Below are 16,598 nucleotides of genomic sequence, written 5' to 3' on the forward strand. Positions count from 1 at the left end.
CTTCGCTGATGAATCTGTGTCAAAAATTTGGGAAACTCTCTGGATATAAAATTAATATGTCTAAAACTCAAATTCTCAGCTATAACTACAACCCCCCAGCTCACATGGTTGTTCAATATCCAATGAATTGGCAAGCACAATCATTGAAATATCTAGGAGTTGTTATTCCCAAGGATTTAACTAAACTATTTGAGGAGAATTTTGGTTCTCTACAAAGGAGAATAGTGGGTGATATTAGGCGATGGAACATGATCCCCTTTCTTTCTTTACACTCACGAGTTGAATCTATTAAAATGAATATCTTGCCAAGAATATTATATTTATTCCAAACACTACCAATATTCATTGATCCAAGTCGTTTCAATGAATGGGATAAAATAATATCGCGGTTTATATGGGGGGGGGAAGCGGCCGAGGGTTTGTTTTAAAACTTTACAATTACATAAGAAGGTGGGAGGATGGGGGTTGCCATCACTAAAAAATTATTATCGGGCTGCTCAGTTGAAAACGGTGGTTAATTGGTGTGATACAAGCTACCAAGCACACTGGAAGACTATAGAGGAGAATATATTTTCCTCCCCAATACAAGCTGTCCTGATGGACTCGAATATTCGAAAATATATTGACAAGATTCATAACCCCTGGGTGTCGTGCACACTTAATATATGGAGAAAAGTTGTGAAAGAATTCAAACTTGAACAGGATTTGGCTTTATTCAAATGGTATGCATATGATTCTGACTTTACCCCCGAATAAATTGGACTCACGTTTTAAAAGCTGGCCTGCTAAAGGGTTATCTACATATGATAGTTTGATAAAGGATGGGAACCTTATTAGTTTTGACATGCTGAAACAGAGACACAATCTAGAAAAACAGGATTTTTTTCGATACTTGCAAATAAGACACTATATAAAGACAACAATCGGTCAGATGTCAAATACTAACGTGGAATTGGTAACTTTATTTAGACAGGCGTACAGTGGGGATGTTGACACAAGACTCATTTTTTTTTGGTACAATTTTTTTATGAATAAGCTTCCACACTCAACTGATTATGTGAAGATGTTATGGGAAAAGGAGGGAGGGATGTGTATTTCTAGGGAAGAATGGACTCAGATGTGGGAATGGCAATGGAGGAGTACTTCCTCCAAAAGCTGGAGGGAGTTCGGATGGAAAACTCTGATAAGGTTCTTTATCACTCCATGTCAAAAGGCTCACTATGATGGGAATCCTCCCGTGTGCTGGCGAAACTGTGGATACCAAGGAGCCCATCACACCCATATTATGTGGGACTGTCCTGTGCTACGGACTTACTGGAAAGACATTCATGGTATATTACAAGGCATTTTTAACTGTACATTCCCTCAGGATATGAAGACAATTTTTTTTGGCTGTATACCGCAGAACTGGTCCAAAAGTGACATATGTCTGTTACGAGCTTTATTGGTTGCAAGTAAGAAATGTATAACAAAGAAATGGTCCTCGCAAGACATACCGACTTTGTCATTATGGTGGGAAATTACGTTAGAGATATATAGGATGGAGGAAGTAACAGCTCATGTTAATGACAGGATGGCCTGGTTCCATCTGTGCTGGGATAAGTGGGTCCAATACGTTAATACCTATAAACCGAATTTTCTCTTTAAAGCTTGAAACCACCAATTTAGTTAATTGTTTACTCCCGACAGAGCTTTCTCCTTTTATTTTATATATATATATTTTTTTTTCCTTTTTTTTTTTTTTTTTTTTTTTTTCTTTCTCTTTCTTTCTATCTGTCTTTCTTCTCGTTTTGTTTCGTTTTTCTCTTGTAAACTGTGTTAATTAATGCCTGTAATCATCTTTATGAGGTAATATTGTAGAAATAAAGAATATAAAAAAAAAAAAAAAAAAAAACAAAACAGTGCAAACATGATTGAATTACAATTACACCTGATTTGATAACAGAGTTCACTTCTGTGTGATTTCAGCTCAGACCAATTTTTGAGATATTCACAGTCATATGATGGAGTTCAATTAGAAACATCAGTGTCAGTGATGAAGGTCTTTACACTCCACCACACATTTCAGATATTAAGTCACACTGAGGAGTCGGTCCGTGGCCTCCATGTCAGGAGGAAACACTGCAGAATGAGAAGGACATTTTCTACAGACACACTTTATCACTGCTTACTACAGGTTAGCTCCGTCGTCTGAGGAGAGACAGGCCGAGCGTGAACGAGTCTATAAAGAACTAAACATAACAAATGTTACAGAAATCTGCTGCCGTTTTAACCTTTAAGCATATTTCAGAGCCTCAACTTCTCCATTTCTTTAAAGATAAATCAGTACTTCAGCTTCGCCCTGAGGCTGTTCTGTACTTCTGAGTATCTAAGTATTTGTGTACTTCTGGTCCTGGCACAGGACTGAAGCATTATCCACACTAACCCTATCTTCAGAGACCAACAGGATATAAAAACTTCATTAACTCTGATCAAAGTTTACATTTCAATTCAGAGCGTTTAAGTGTCCCCTCTCTCTCTTTTAACACGCACTCATTAATTTTATAAATATTTTAATAATATAAAAATATTACTTAACTGCTGTTAAACACGTTTCTGAGCACCGAACCAGCCTCTGATCAGGAACGTTTACAGCATAATGTGCGGCTTTAAACTTCACACTGATCTCATGTTACAATCCTGCTGTGATCTCAGTAAAAGTCGTGCAGGAGAAGCAGAACTTAGCATGTGGACAAAAATCCTAAATCTTAAAATTTAAATGTTTCGGCACCGCTGCCATCGCCTGCTTGTGTACCACCAGGGGGCGGAGTCAGAGGCACTTCCTGCATGATTTAACTTTACAGTCAGTCAGCTAAAGAATGATTAAACACAGATTTTGTGCGTGTTTTTAAAAGAGAAAATGAGGAACGCTTCACGAATTTGCGTGTCATCCTTGCGCAGGGGCCATGCTAATCTTCTCTGTATCGTTCCAATTTTAGTATATGTGCTACCGAAGTAACACGACAGCTCCAAGGACCCGGGAGCTATTTAAAGCCCTCCGTCACGGAAGCTGTCTGAGTCACGGTTACAGTGGGAAGAGGCTTAAACTGCGTTTAAACTGATGGGAAACTGCAGCAGAAACACGTCTCGGTGCTGCTGGGTCGGTTATACATCTGTAAGAAGACACAGAGGCTCAGAGAGCGCCAGTCTGAGTCTGTTCCTCATTCTCTGCTTTCACTTTGAGCCCGTGAGACACACTGAGGCATTGTGGGTAATATACACAAATCGGTTGTACTCACACGCTGCTGATTGGACGGCTGAAGGCAGAACATTACTCATTACCACTTGGTGGGAAATTCGGCACATAGTATATTTCAGAATCTCAGCTTATTGTGGGCAAAAACGCGGATCAGCTCCTTCAGGCTGCGGAGGTCGCGGACAAACAGACTCCAGGACAGCTTGTACAACAGCGCAATAGCCCTAATCAATGCTAACAGCTGACAGCAGCCAATCAGGTCCAAGCTGACCTGAATATCTGCCTTTATGGACAATAAAAATAATACTAATAATGTGCAATAAAAATATACACTCATTCTTTTTATTTATTAAGTTACTGTGTTGTGTTCTCTTGTTTGTGTTGTGTTGTACGTATTGCCAACGTGGGACAGTTTTGCAATTTCGTTGTACTATTGCACTAGGTATGACTGCAACGACAATAAAGCGTTATCTCTTATCTCTTAAAACACCAGCCGCAGTTCCAGTGGCTGCCTCAGGGCGTCGCTGTGTGGACGCGAAGCTGAGGAGTGTGACTGCAAGAGGAGGAAATCAGCCGCATCACCAATCTCATTAAAATTATCAGTTACTTCTGATCAAAGTATTAACAACGTCACAAAGATGACTCATGACAGCCTGCACTAAACTAGTTGGACCAGGTTACAAACCGGCGTAGAATATTTGTGAGATTTTCAGGTTTATGTCGGTTTTCTTCTGGACTCTCCACCATGTGACCCTAGAACTGAAGAAGCTTCTCGGGTGAGAGGTGAAACGTCTTCAAGCAACTTAAAGAAGTCCAGACTCTTTTCTTTCCAAGCTCAGTAGACGTCGGTTTTCTTCCCACAATCCCCGCCTGAAGGAGGACCGGTGACTGTGAAAGACTTTAGCCCAGCTTCACTAACATTTGAAGAACTGGGCAGTTAAAAATTGTGCTTTTAATTTTGAAATGTAGGTCAGAAAAAACACATTTATTACAGCAAATGAACATGCTCTGCATTAATTCACAAAAGACAAACTCGTACATTTGCAAAATACGGCTTCAAATATTATTCTAGCTCCACAACCTCCTGAGGAAATCGGCTCACACTGTGGGAAATATTTGAACTTCATGTTTTTTATTTCAGACATTTGGCTGGGATGCTACATGAGGGCTGCAAAGCTCTGCAGAGCAGAAACTCTCTGTCACCAACAACCATCGCCGAATTTATTAACCCCCCCCCCCCCCCCCCCCCCCCCCCCTGCATAATTCATGTACAACGTTGGGGTTGATATAAAACTCGCTTTATTGATTACAAACCAAAGACAAAGTAATTTAGCTAAATATTGAACGAAGTCTGGCGCGCACAGGAGCTACAGTCAGTCAGCTAAAGAATGATTAAACACAGATTTTGTGCGTGTTTTAAAAGGGAAAATGAGGAACGCTTCACGAATTTGCGTGTCATCCTTGCGCAGGGGCCATGCTAATCTTCTCTGTATCGTTCCAATTTTAGTATATGTGCTACCGAAGTAACACGACAGCTCCAAGGACCCGGGAGCTATTTAAAGCCCTCCGTCACGGAAGCTGTCTGAGTCACGGTTACAGTGGGAAGAGGCTTAAACTGCGTTTAAACTGATGGGAAACTGCAGCAGAAACACGTCTGGGTGCTGCTGGGTCGGTTATACATCTGTAAGAAGACACAGAGGCTCAGAGAGCGCCAGTCTGAGTCTGTTCCTCATTCTCTGCTTTCACTTTGAGCCTGTGAGACACACGGAGGCATTGTGGGTAATATACACAGATCAGTTGTACTCACACGCTGCTGATTGGACGGCTGAAGGCAGCAGAACAAAAGCCGACTCAACAACCCTCCTCCCACCCCCGACTGACCTTCACCCGCCCTGCAGGTTGGGAGAGAGACACCATCAGGAGGGGGGAGGAGAGAGAAACCCGGCCCTGCTGCACTCAAACAGAAAGACCTCCACAGGGTCCGGATTTTGCATCAGGACTCAGATATGGAGATTTTTCTGAATCCCAGCAGGACCTGGACTCATTCTGCTGCTGACTGCCTCTGAAACAGCTCCTGATCTGGCCTCTATTTTAAAACCTCTCTTAATTATTGTTATACTGAATGCTGCCTCTGAACATTAAGTGTATGTGTGGACTAAAAACTGCTTTGCTGTCTTTATTTTCCTGCGTTAAACTGAAGGAGGAAGTCTGCTTTTGTTTAAATGACAAAAACAAAACCTGCAGCTCCACCAACCTGCCACACAAGGGCGACACTGAGATATAAGAGTCTCTGATTTAAGACGACAGACCTCACCAGACTCCGTATAAAAATTGTAATATTTAGCAATCTCAGGGCATCGCTGTCTGACTGCAAGCTGCATAGTGGGAGTGCGAAAGGAGGAAATCATCCACATCACAGATGTCCATTAAAAGTATAAATTACTTTGATCAAATCATTAACAAGGTCACAAAGATGACTCATGACACCACGGAGTAAACCAGTCGGGTCAACCTACAAATCCAGAATAAAATATTGATCAGACTTTCAGGCTTATAACGGGTTTCTTCCCACAATCTCCCATCTTAAGGAGGACAGGTGATGGTGAACGGCTTTAGCCCAGCTTCATGAAAGTTTGGAGAACTGAACGGTTAAAATGATGGTTTTAAGTTTGAAATGTAGGTCAGAAAAAACACCTTTATTATTGCAGATTAACATGCTTAATTCACAAAAGACAAACTTGTACATTTGTGAAATACGGCTTCGAACATTATTCTAAGCAGAGGTACACATCCTGCTGAGAAAATCGGCTCACACTGTGGGGAATACTTGACCTTCATGTTTTTGTTTTTTTTATTTGAGTTTTTCGGTTGGGATGCTACATGAGGGCTGCACAGCTCTGCTGAGGAGAAATTCTCTGTAACCAACATCCATTGTTGAATTTATTAAACCTCCCTGCATAATTCAAGCACAACTTTGGAGTTGCTATAAAACTCACTTTCTTGGTTGGAAACCAAGGACACAGTAATTTATATAAATATTGAATGGAGTCTGGCGCACACAGGAGCCACTTCTCTTTTTTTATCTTTATTTTCTTCTGTGGAATTTACTTTGAAAGGTAATTAAAATATAAGGTAATCCATAGATGGTTGTGGAAAAACACCCCCCAGTTTTACTCCTCAGGGCCACTGCAGCCTGCTGAGGAATTCATCTCAACACTCATGTCATTCATTTTGACTCAGACAGCAGAGGAAACAAACTTCATCTCTGCGTATATTTGGATTCAGCGAGTCTTGAAAATCTTTAAATGTATGAAAATCAGATTTTCTCTGTTTGGGTAACACTCACAGTATCTCTGGTCATGATCTCTGTCCATCCACAGGTAGGGTGGTGGTGGTGATGGAGGGGATTTCCTTCAAAATGAAAGTCCTGCCCAAGTTGAAGTACAACTCAGGTCAACTGTGTGTTTTAATGACAGTAAATACAGAAGAATGAATGTATATACTTGTATCTAATTTAACATAAAGAATGACATATTTTAATATTGTGTCTGACTCCAACACCAACACGTGTTTGTCCTGCTACAGCCCTTAATGTGAGATTTTTCACATTAAGGGCTGTAGCAGGACAAACACGTGAACTCTCAGAATGGCCTCCATTCGTCAATATGACATCCATTATGAGCTTAAAACGTCCAACAAAAGGAGCAAGTGCTGACTCTCCAGGTTGGTCCAGCTAATGTGTGACCTCCAGCGGCGCCTCCTGTGATGTTTTTAATTTTTGCCTTACACAAACTTCCCTTACGCAGTATCATTAGAAGGTACAGAATACATTTTCACTGATCTGCAGATAACACCCAACTTTATCGATCCATGAAGCCAGATAACACACACTAATTAGACTCTCTACCACCAGGGGGCGGAGTCAGAGGCACTTCCTTCTTGATTTAACTTTACAGTCAGTCAGCTAAAGAATGATTAAACACAGATTTTGTGCGTGTTTTAAAAGGGAAAATGAGGAACGCTTCACGAATTTGCGTGTCATCCTTGCGCAGGGGCCATGCTAATCTTCTCTGTATCGTTCCAATTTTAGTATATGTGCTACCGAAGTAACACGACAGCTCCAAGGACCCGGGAGCTATTTAAAGCCCTCCGTCACGGAAGCTGTCTGAGTCACGGTTACAGTGGGAAGAGGCTTAAACTGCGTTTAAACTGATGGGAAACTGCAGCAGAAACACGTCTGGGTGCTGCTGGGTCGGTTATACATCTGTAAGAAGACACAGAGGCTCAGAGAGCGCCAGTCTGAGTCTGTTCCTCATTCTCTGCTTTCACTTTGAGCCTGTGAGACACACGGAGGCATTGTGGGTAATATACACAGATCAGTTGTACTCACACGCTGCTGATTGGACGGCTGAAGGCAGCAGAACAAAAGCCGACTCAACAACCCTCCCACCCCCGACTGACCTTCACCCGCCCTGCAGGCTGGGAGAGAGACACCATCAGGAGGGGGGAGGAGAGAGAAACCCGGCCCTGCTGCACTCAAACAGAAAGACCTCCACAGGGTCTGGATCTTGCATCAGGACTCAGATCCGGAGGTTTTTCTGAATCCCAGCAGGACCTGGACTCATTCTGCTTATCATTCTGCTGCTGACTGCCTCTGAAACAGCTCCCATTTTAAAACCACTCTCAATTATCCCAAAAAGTTGATTATGTTCATTGTGTATGACCTCCTTGGCTTTGGTGACTCTCCAGGTTGGTCCAGCTAATGTGTGACCTCCAGCAGCCCCTCATCTATTAGCTCTATTAGGGACGTCTCTACACTAACGTTAGTTCAAGACAGCTGTTATGTTCTTTTCTGTTTTGTTTTTTTTGAATAACACCAAGGCATTCTTCTTCCTTCAATTTATATTATACATGCTTCCCATAGGCGGTATCATCAGAAGGCATAGCATACATTTTCACTGCTATGCAGATGACACCCAGCTCTATCTATCCATGAAGCCAGATAACACACACCAGTTAGTTAAACTTCAGGAATGTCTAAAGACAAAGACCTGGAGGACCTCTAATTTTCTGCTTCTTAACGGTGATCAAACTGAGTTTATTGTACTCGGCCATGAAAATCTCAAAAATATGGTATCTAACCAGATTCTTACTCTGGATGGCATTACCTTGGCCTCCAGTAACACTGTGAGGAACCTTGGAGTAATTTCTGACCAGGATATGTCCTTCAATGCACATATTAAATAAATATGTAGGACTGCTTTTTTCAATTGCACAATATAAAAAAGAGCATAAGAGAGAGCATATAACCCCTGTGCTTGCCTCACTGGACTGGCTGCCTGTGTACAAACATTTTAAAATTCTTATGTTTGTTTTTAAACGCTTTAACAATCTTGGCCCGGCCTTACCTCTCTGAGCTTCTTCATCCTTACACACCCTGTCAGTCTCGTAGGTCAGCTGACCAGTTGCTCCTGGAAGGACTGAGATCCAGGAGGAAGCTCAGAGGGGACAGGGCCTTTTCTATCCTTGCTCCTAAATTATGGAATAACTTGCCCTTGCACATTAGAAAGGCCCCTTCACTGTCCGCTTTTAAAACACGTGTTAAAACCCATTTTTATTCTTTGGCTTCTGACCTCAGGGAGACTTAGTTAACAACTAATTTAAATGCAAGACAAGCTAACTAATTATTTATTTGACCTTTTTTTTTTTAAACTTTATTTGGCTTTTAATTATATTTTATGTAATTTTATTATTATATTCCAATGTACAGCACTTTGCATATGCTGTGGTTGTTTTAAAGTGTTTTATAAATAAAGATGATGATGAAGAAGAAGAAGAAGAAGAAGAAGAAGAAGAAGAAGAAGATGATGATGATGATATCTCTAAAATTAGAAATATCCTGTCTCAGAGTGAAGCTGAAAAACTAGTTCATGCATTTATTACTTCTAGGCTGAACTACTGTAATTCATTATTATCAGGATGGCCTAAAAACTCCCTGAAAAGCCTTCAGTTAATCCAAAATGCTGCAGCAAGAGTACTGACAGGGACTAGAAAGCCACTCTCTTCACTGGCATCCTGTTAAATCCAAAATCAAATTCAAACCCCTGCTCCGGCAGGTGATGACGTACCTGCTTCCGGGTCGAAACTACTCTGTGTTTATTAAGGGTGTTGTGTTTTTAACATTTTTTAATTCTTTGTATCTTGCAGTATTTAATCTGAACAAACCCCTAAAAAAAGGCAGTGATCTCCGTCGGCCTCTCTCCGTTTTTATTACCGCTATTGATTTTAAAGCTTAGTTTTTAAAACCTTACGATGCTACAACAGCCCAGCTCATGCAGCAGTATATTAATGACTATGTCACGGATCACAGAGTGTACAGGTAATTGGACCCCAAAAAGCAGACTCAAAACTCCAAAATATGTACAGATTTATTGATTAACTCATGAATCTTTAACGAAGTCGGGGGAACAAAAGACTAAGGCTCACGCTTTGGGGGAAAATGAGGAGCGCGGCGCCCATGGGGGAACTTCAAGAGAAAGGGGAGACACAATTAATAGCACTCAAGCTGTGTCCAAATTCATGGGCTGCATCCTCCTGAGGACGCATTTGTAGACCGATTACGTCACAGCGATGTGCCGAAGGCTGTCCAAATTCGTAGACTCCTCCGAATGCAGCCGACAAATGCGTCCTCCTTTTCACCAAATTTGAAGGATGGGTCGGGTGTGTCCTTAGTGGCCTACCATATCCCAGAATTCATAGCGCGGCCCAGACAAACTCCAGTTTTCTACCAAGTTTTAAAATTACTCTTATTAATCTTTCTGGGTCACAAAATAAACTTTTAACATATTTTCAGGCGAGAATGTGGGTGTGTAAACTTCAAATATCTGCTTGATTTATCAAGATATCGCATATTTGCAAAAACGCTTCGACGTTTTCGGAGACGTCTGCTACCCACCAGCTCGATAGCTAGCCGAGAGCTCGAGGGTCACTGAAGCCGCCGAGAATGGCACAACTCCCAGCACATCATTTTCAGATCACCGCGGCCTTTTGCTACTCAGGTTAAACATAATATATAAGTCAGTTAGACAACCTAAAAATGTTATTGTTTGGGTTTTTTCAGTGTTTTATTTGTTCGTGAGTAAATCGGTTTGGCTGAGATTAAAGTTATTAGATTAGATTAGATAAAATAAAACTTTATTAATCCCCCGGGTGGGTTCCTCCTTGGTTTTTACACCGCTCAATAAAAGTCAAACAGAAAAATGATTAAACAGAAGTGTGAGACGGTCGAGAATTTACGCCAGTGTCCTGTTATATTTTAGATAGCAAGGAGCAGATGGCCGAGTTTATTAAACTCCACCGAGACAGCGGTGACGCTAATCAGACGGCTAGACCGTCCAATTTCCCCAGCCGTTTACTTCCGGCCTACCCGACCTTCTGAGGACTCGACTCACGTAGACCGCGAAGGCCGGGTCCTCAGGAGGATGCAGCCCATGAATTTGGACACAGCTTCAGGTTACCCGGAGCGAGACAGCTAGACTGCATTAATTGCCGAGGCTTACAGGCAGAGCAGGACCGTAGAGCTTAGAGGGGAAGAGGTGTCTTTGGAGGGAATCCAAGGGAGAGAGGCAATCAAGCAAGAGGACAGGCAGGCAACAGACTACCTTGCCGAATGCTGATCACTAATTGCACAAACAAAAATCAAACGGAATCCAAAATCTCACATGGAAAAAGCAAAGATTTAATGCAGAACCTAGTTACCACCGAAGGGAGACTAACAGACAGGCGAAGAGTAGCCATGGAGTGGATAAAAGTTAGTGTTCATCCTCCAGCTGTTTATATTATGCTAACATAGCTGAGTCGCTAGCGATCACATATTTCACATCATTATATACACTGGCTTTTTGTGACGGAAAAAGTGTGGACTTTATACCAGTTTTTAAATTGTGTTGATAGGCCACGTAAAACCAGAGTTATGATAAAATTATATGTAATGTTTGGTTTTCTTCCTGAATACTGTCGTTGTTTATATTTACTGCGGGGAGAAACGGCGTTTTATAAGGAAAACGCTCGAAAGCCTGTGAGCAAAAAGAAAACCAAAACCACCCTTTCCTATTGACCGAAAAATGTACCATGTCGACCAATCAAAAAAATGATATGGCAACATAGCATTTAGTTGTTTAGGGAGGGGGAAGTTTTACGAGTGACAGCGGTGTTTTGAGATGTGAGAGATTTGCGACGTTTAGCGCTAATCTTGTGTAGTTAGTGTGTTTTGTTGTGTAGTTAGTGTGTAGTGTAGTCAATAGTTTTGTTGTGTGTGTCAGAACAATGAGGCGACTGCTGAATGTTACAGGTGTTACGGGAGTGATACATCTCCTGTTGTCAGGCCTGCAGGTATCAGGCTGTTGTTCTCCTTTATCTCATAGTGGACAGAAATGATTTTTTGGAGTGGCACAAATAATTTGTGTGGCATCAAATTTGATGCAGAACAGCTGATTGTTCTGTAAATAGTTTGAAATGTTTATTTAAAAACGCCTTGGCTGCATTTTTAGGTAAACAGCTGCAAAAAACTTTGTTGTTTGCAAAACTCAGTAACTTTTTTGAAGAAGTAACTATATAATTAATTGCCCAGCACTGGTCATTATATACTGTATTTTGCAGACAGAGTTACAGGACTCTCTCCCAGACCACAGACTCATAATACCAGTCAGAGCTTTATAAAAAAAAGAAAGAAAGAAAAAAAAGAAAGAAAGAAAGTTGTGCTTTCAAAATTGGAGTTCAAGTTATTTTTACTTCCAATAGTGTTAACATCCTACACAGGTCATGAACAAGATTTTTTCAAATTTCCATTGTAAGTGGGCTAAAGCAGTTAATTAAATGTAAATGCTGTAATTTGATTATTTTAATAAACCATGTAACTTGGATGGATTCGACGCTGGCGTGACCACAGTGCACACGTCTGCTGTCTGTCTGCGTCTGCTCACAGAGGTCCAAGGGACCGCTCAGGGACACATGAAAAATTAGAGGGAACATACAACCAAATTAACATGTGAGTGAAGTTGCCCCCCCCCCCCCCCCCCCCCCCCAATCTTCTTCAATCAAATAAAAATGGTATCAAATGTTTGTGCTGCAAAAAATTTCGTTTGTGCTGCATTCATTTTAAAGATATTAATACAAATTTCTAGATGTCATCAGAGGTCAACTCCCCCCCTGTTTGTGCCGCTCTCATTTACATTAAAAATAAAAATATTATAATAATATAATATAATAATAAAATATTAATATTAATAAATATTAATAAAAGAATGTCTTGATGCATACTCAATCATCCAGGTAAGTCTTTTCTCTGCACATTTTAACTGAAATAACAGGGTAGGGACTTTGTATATTCCATCTGTGTAACTCACCTTGGAGAATCGTGTAGTGTTTGCTAGGAACACCAGTAGCCAGTATAGGTAATTGATAAGCACAGCTGGAGAGAATTGGTAGTTATACACAGTCTATATAAGCTTGGTGAATAAAACAAACCTTTGGGGGTTTATGAGGAGAAAGTAGTTACAGTGAATTTACAGTGGTTAGAAAGCAATTATAGCCAGGGTGGTGATTGAGAAGCGCTTGTGAAAGTGAGTGGATTTAAGAAAGTGAGTGACTGGGGTGTTTCAGTTGGTTTGCTTTCTTTTCTTTCTGACTCTGTGTGTTTGTGGTACAGTGGAGTAGGTAAGTTATCAGGTGTAATAGATACATGGACAGGCGTAGGTGGGGGAAATGGAGCCCAAACTTGTGAGGGAGCTTCTGGAGTGCAAACTCCACAACTGCTGAAGGGTCAAGAAGCAGAGAAAGATGTACAATTAAGAGAAGAGTTGAGACCTTCAGGAAAAATGATGAGTACAATTGATTATTTCATGTAAACTATCAGAGTGTACTATTCTGCTTTCATGTGTTCATTTGTTTTGTTTTTTTCCCGCTTTTACACGTTTAATCTTGATGGAAAGAAAACTAAAACTGAGCACTTGGTGAAAGTGGTCTGCTCTGCCAAAGAGGCAAATGAAATGCTTAAGGATATTTCATTACAGCCACTTTGGTGGACACTGTGGATGGAAGAAGACTCAGACTATCATGGCACACTATTACTTCCCTGGCATGGAAGGGGACATTCAAAAATGTGTGAGTACAGTTCTTCAAGATGAGCATGAACAAAGGTGTGTGTTTTACTGTGCTTTTCTTTGTTTGTACTCTGTTGGTTTTGACAAACACATATTATCTACAGCTATAAGTCATTGTGCTGATTATTATGAAAAGCAAGGAGAAATTTAGACTGTTTTTAAGAATTTAATGTTACTCTATTTGTCACTAGGTTGCTCAGTGTCCACAATGCCAATATAACCAGGGCAATATCATCCCATATGGAAAGGATGTATATAAATCTTATAAAGTTTGTATCTGTCTTTTGTGAAACTTGTATGAAAAGCATACAAGAGTGAAAAAAGATATAAGATCCCTAGAAAAATTATATAAATGAAACTTGTATGTTTTGGATACTTCCTAAAACAATATATGAAAGTGGCCACTTTCATGAGTAAATCATGTAAGCCTTATATGATTCACTATATGAAGTAGGCCACATCTGATGCAAGTTTTTTCTATTTCTTTTCCATATGGGAAGGGAAAAAATTATACATTCCAATAGTTGTTACAGTAATGCAGACAGAATAGTTGATACTATTCAAATACTTCAAACATAATATAACACACTTGTCTTTTTTCCTCATAATTCACAGAGCCCTTTGAGCTCACTGGAATGGATCTTGTTGGTAAACTAACCTTAACAAATGGCGGTAATCAATACATTTGTGTCATGATTGATTATTTCACCAAATGGACAGAGTCCTACCCACTAAAAAGTAAAACAGCAGATGAGGGCACCGGTGTATTCTTGATCTCTTTTACAAATTAGGTGCACCTAAAAGACTGCTAACAGACCAGGGCTCAGAGTTTTCCCACAAGGTACAACATTAATAAATAAAGCAAACATGTAATTTCAGCTGTGATGACTAATGTGATCAACTTTTCAAGGTCATCTATGACCTGTGTGAAACTCTGGGCATCAAAAGAAGCCTCTGCTCAGCATGTCATCCCCAAACAAATGGCCTTGTGGAAAAATTAAATGGCACAAGCCAGAGGTTAAGTACTGCCCTTTATATTTAATGTTGTAACTACGTCACAAAACTGCATATTGAGTATATTTTTCTTTTTCATGCTACCAAATTTCAGATCCCTCAATAAACTGGTGACTGACCACTCAAAGAGCTGGGACAAATTTCTGCAGTTGACTATGTTCGGGCTCAGAACAAGAAAGCAGGTGACTACAAAATAAAGCCCCCTTTTCCTCATGTTCGGCAGGGAGGCAAGGTATCCATTGGAGATCCCAAAGGAATGCAGGTAAAATGCTATAATGCACTTGAGGGAAAATGTTTTAATCCAGTTTCAGTTACTCGGTGTCCTTCTATTTTGGCAGATTACAGAAGAAAGCGTCTGTATGATCATTTCAGTGAAGTTTGTGAGGGCCTAAAATCTCAGGAGGTGGTGTATGCTGAAGTGACCAAAAATGCCAAAAGCAGCCAAGAAAATATCCACAGGAGAGAAACAAAAAGGGGAGAGGAGGATAGTTTTCAGGTGGGAGACCTTGTTTTGCAGAAAAATATAAGGCAAGAAGAGAGGAAAGGTGGCAAACTGGATTTGGATATGGTGGGACCCTTTAAAATTATGAAGCCGGAGGGCAAAACTTGGTGTCAGAGAAGGGAAAGAGGACTCTCAAGATTAACACAGACCAATTGACACACTACTTCCAGCCTAAAGAGAGGGTCCAAGCAAAACTGAAGGAACTGTTTGCTCCTTGTGAGGGGCCATCAGCACCACCAGTGTCACCACCTTCCTGTTAGGGGAAATCGCCGGTGCAGTCTTGCTGTGACCCAGAAGATGATGACTAAGGAGATGGTGAAGTTATTTTCTGAGAATGTTGACTTGGCCCCTGGGAAAGAGTTGGAAAGTGAGGTATGTAAACTTTTTCCAAATCACCTTATTGGAAGGGAATGACGGTGTAATGTTTGTGCCTATTTGACAATGGTGGGGCGAAAAAATGCTGCATTAATTATGGACTAATGTTTAATGACATCAGTTTGGCAGGGGTCCACAGAAAGTTGTCATGCCTGTGGTGAGAGAAGCTCGGGTGCAGAAACAGATCAGTGGGTAAGATAACCAAATCAATACCTAAGACTGAAGCACCTTAAATGGTTTACTTCAACATCACTGGGTAAAATGTCACTTTGATGCACCAACAGAAAACTTATAGTTCAGGTGACCTGCATGCCTTTGCACTTTAAACACACGGAGCACCTAAAGGACACATGAAAACATCGAGCAATCCACAGATAAGACTTTTGCACAGAAATCTGCAGTGCCTGCACATTCAGATATGTTTAGTTCCTTCACTCAACAGCCTGACTTTAGACGAATGACTCTGACAATCTAATTTTTCTTTCAGATTGAATGCAACAGCTACGGAAAGTGATACCACACAGTGTACGTGGACTGTACAGAAGGCTACTACAAATGTTATGCATGCTAAATAAACAGAAGAAATGATCGCTGTTGTCTTTGCTTAATGATTGGTTTAATTCTTGACAATCCACATTGCTGGCATTGCATCTTTCAACATGCTTGTGGGTAGATTTGAATGCACATGATTTATGTGAGTGAAGTTGGCCCCCAAACGAAAAATTTTGCAGCACAAACGTAGCACAAACGTTTGATACCACTTTTGTTAGATTTGACGAAGGTGGGGGGCCAACTTCACTCACATGCCAGATGCAAGTGCAGCCACTCAGCCTCTACTCAATGTGGTGATAGAACCAGGTACAGATGTGTGTCTCAAGTTAATCTGGTCGTGAGATATGGCACCTGGCCACAGGTGGCAGTAGTGGACTGAGCTCCATTTGAGAGTGCTCCAGCTGCTAGGTGATAGTCAGTAGATCTGCTACAGACTGAAGATCACATGCAAGTTTTGGAAATTAAACTATGAATATTCTTAACTTGGCTTTAAAACCAAAAAATTCTAACTCACCGAAAAAATCAAAACCACACCACAAACCAACTGACACACGTAGGTCACTCACTTTCTTAAATCTACTCAAGCTCGACTCAGTCTCACTGGCTCTGTTTATTACTAATCACTGTAACTGCTGTAAATTCACAGTAACAACCATCTCCCTACAAATGTTTGTTAAATTAACCAAATTTATACAGACTGTATATAACTACAAACTCTCTCCAGCCATCTTGATGAATTACCTATATTGGATCAAAATGT

At 40.7% G+C, this 16,598-nt stretch overlaps 1 long non-coding RNA gene and 3 other non-coding genes across 5 annotated transcripts; 1 reads left to right on the top strand and 3 right to left on the bottom strand.

The window, feature by feature from the left end:
• Nucleotides 1-2,895: 2,895 nt before the first annotated feature.
• Nucleotides 2,896-3,001, bottom strand: LOC113027515 (U6 spliceosomal RNA). Its single transcript, XR_003273076.1, has one exon. It is a non-coding gene; the product is annotated as a U6 spliceosomal RNA (small nuclear RNA).
• Nucleotides 3,002-4,659: 1,658 nt separating this feature from the next.
• On the bottom strand, nt 4,660-4,765 carry LOC113027516 (U6 spliceosomal RNA). Its single transcript, XR_003273077.1, has one exon. It is a non-coding gene; the product is annotated as a U6 spliceosomal RNA (small nuclear RNA).
• A 2,477-nt stretch (nt 4,766-7,242) lies between these two features.
• Nucleotides 7,243-7,348, bottom strand: LOC113027517 (U6 spliceosomal RNA). The gene has a single exon (XR_003273078.1). It is a non-coding gene; the product is annotated as a U6 spliceosomal RNA (small nuclear RNA).
• A 6,521-nt stretch (nt 7,349-13,869) lies between these two features.
• LOC113026140 (uncharacterized) lies at nt 13,870-15,849 on the top strand. 2 transcript variants are annotated; one of them, XR_003272879.1, is made up of 5 exons: nt 13,870-14,412; nt 14,504-14,671; nt 14,748-15,283; nt 15,408-15,478; nt 15,774-15,849. It is a non-coding gene; the product is annotated as an uncharacterized LOC113026140 (long non-coding RNA). The 2 variants fall into 2 exon arrangements; XR_003272878.1 differs by having other exon boundaries at nt 15,408-15,849.
• Nucleotides 15,850-16,598: the final 749 nt, after the last annotated feature.

Source organism: Astatotilapia calliptera, chromosome 7, assembly GCF_900246225.1.
Source record: "Astatotilapia calliptera chromosome 7, fAstCal1.2, whole genome shotgun sequence".
NCBI classification, from domain to species: domain Eukaryota; kingdom Metazoa; phylum Chordata; class Actinopteri; order Cichliformes; family Cichlidae; genus Astatotilapia; species Astatotilapia calliptera.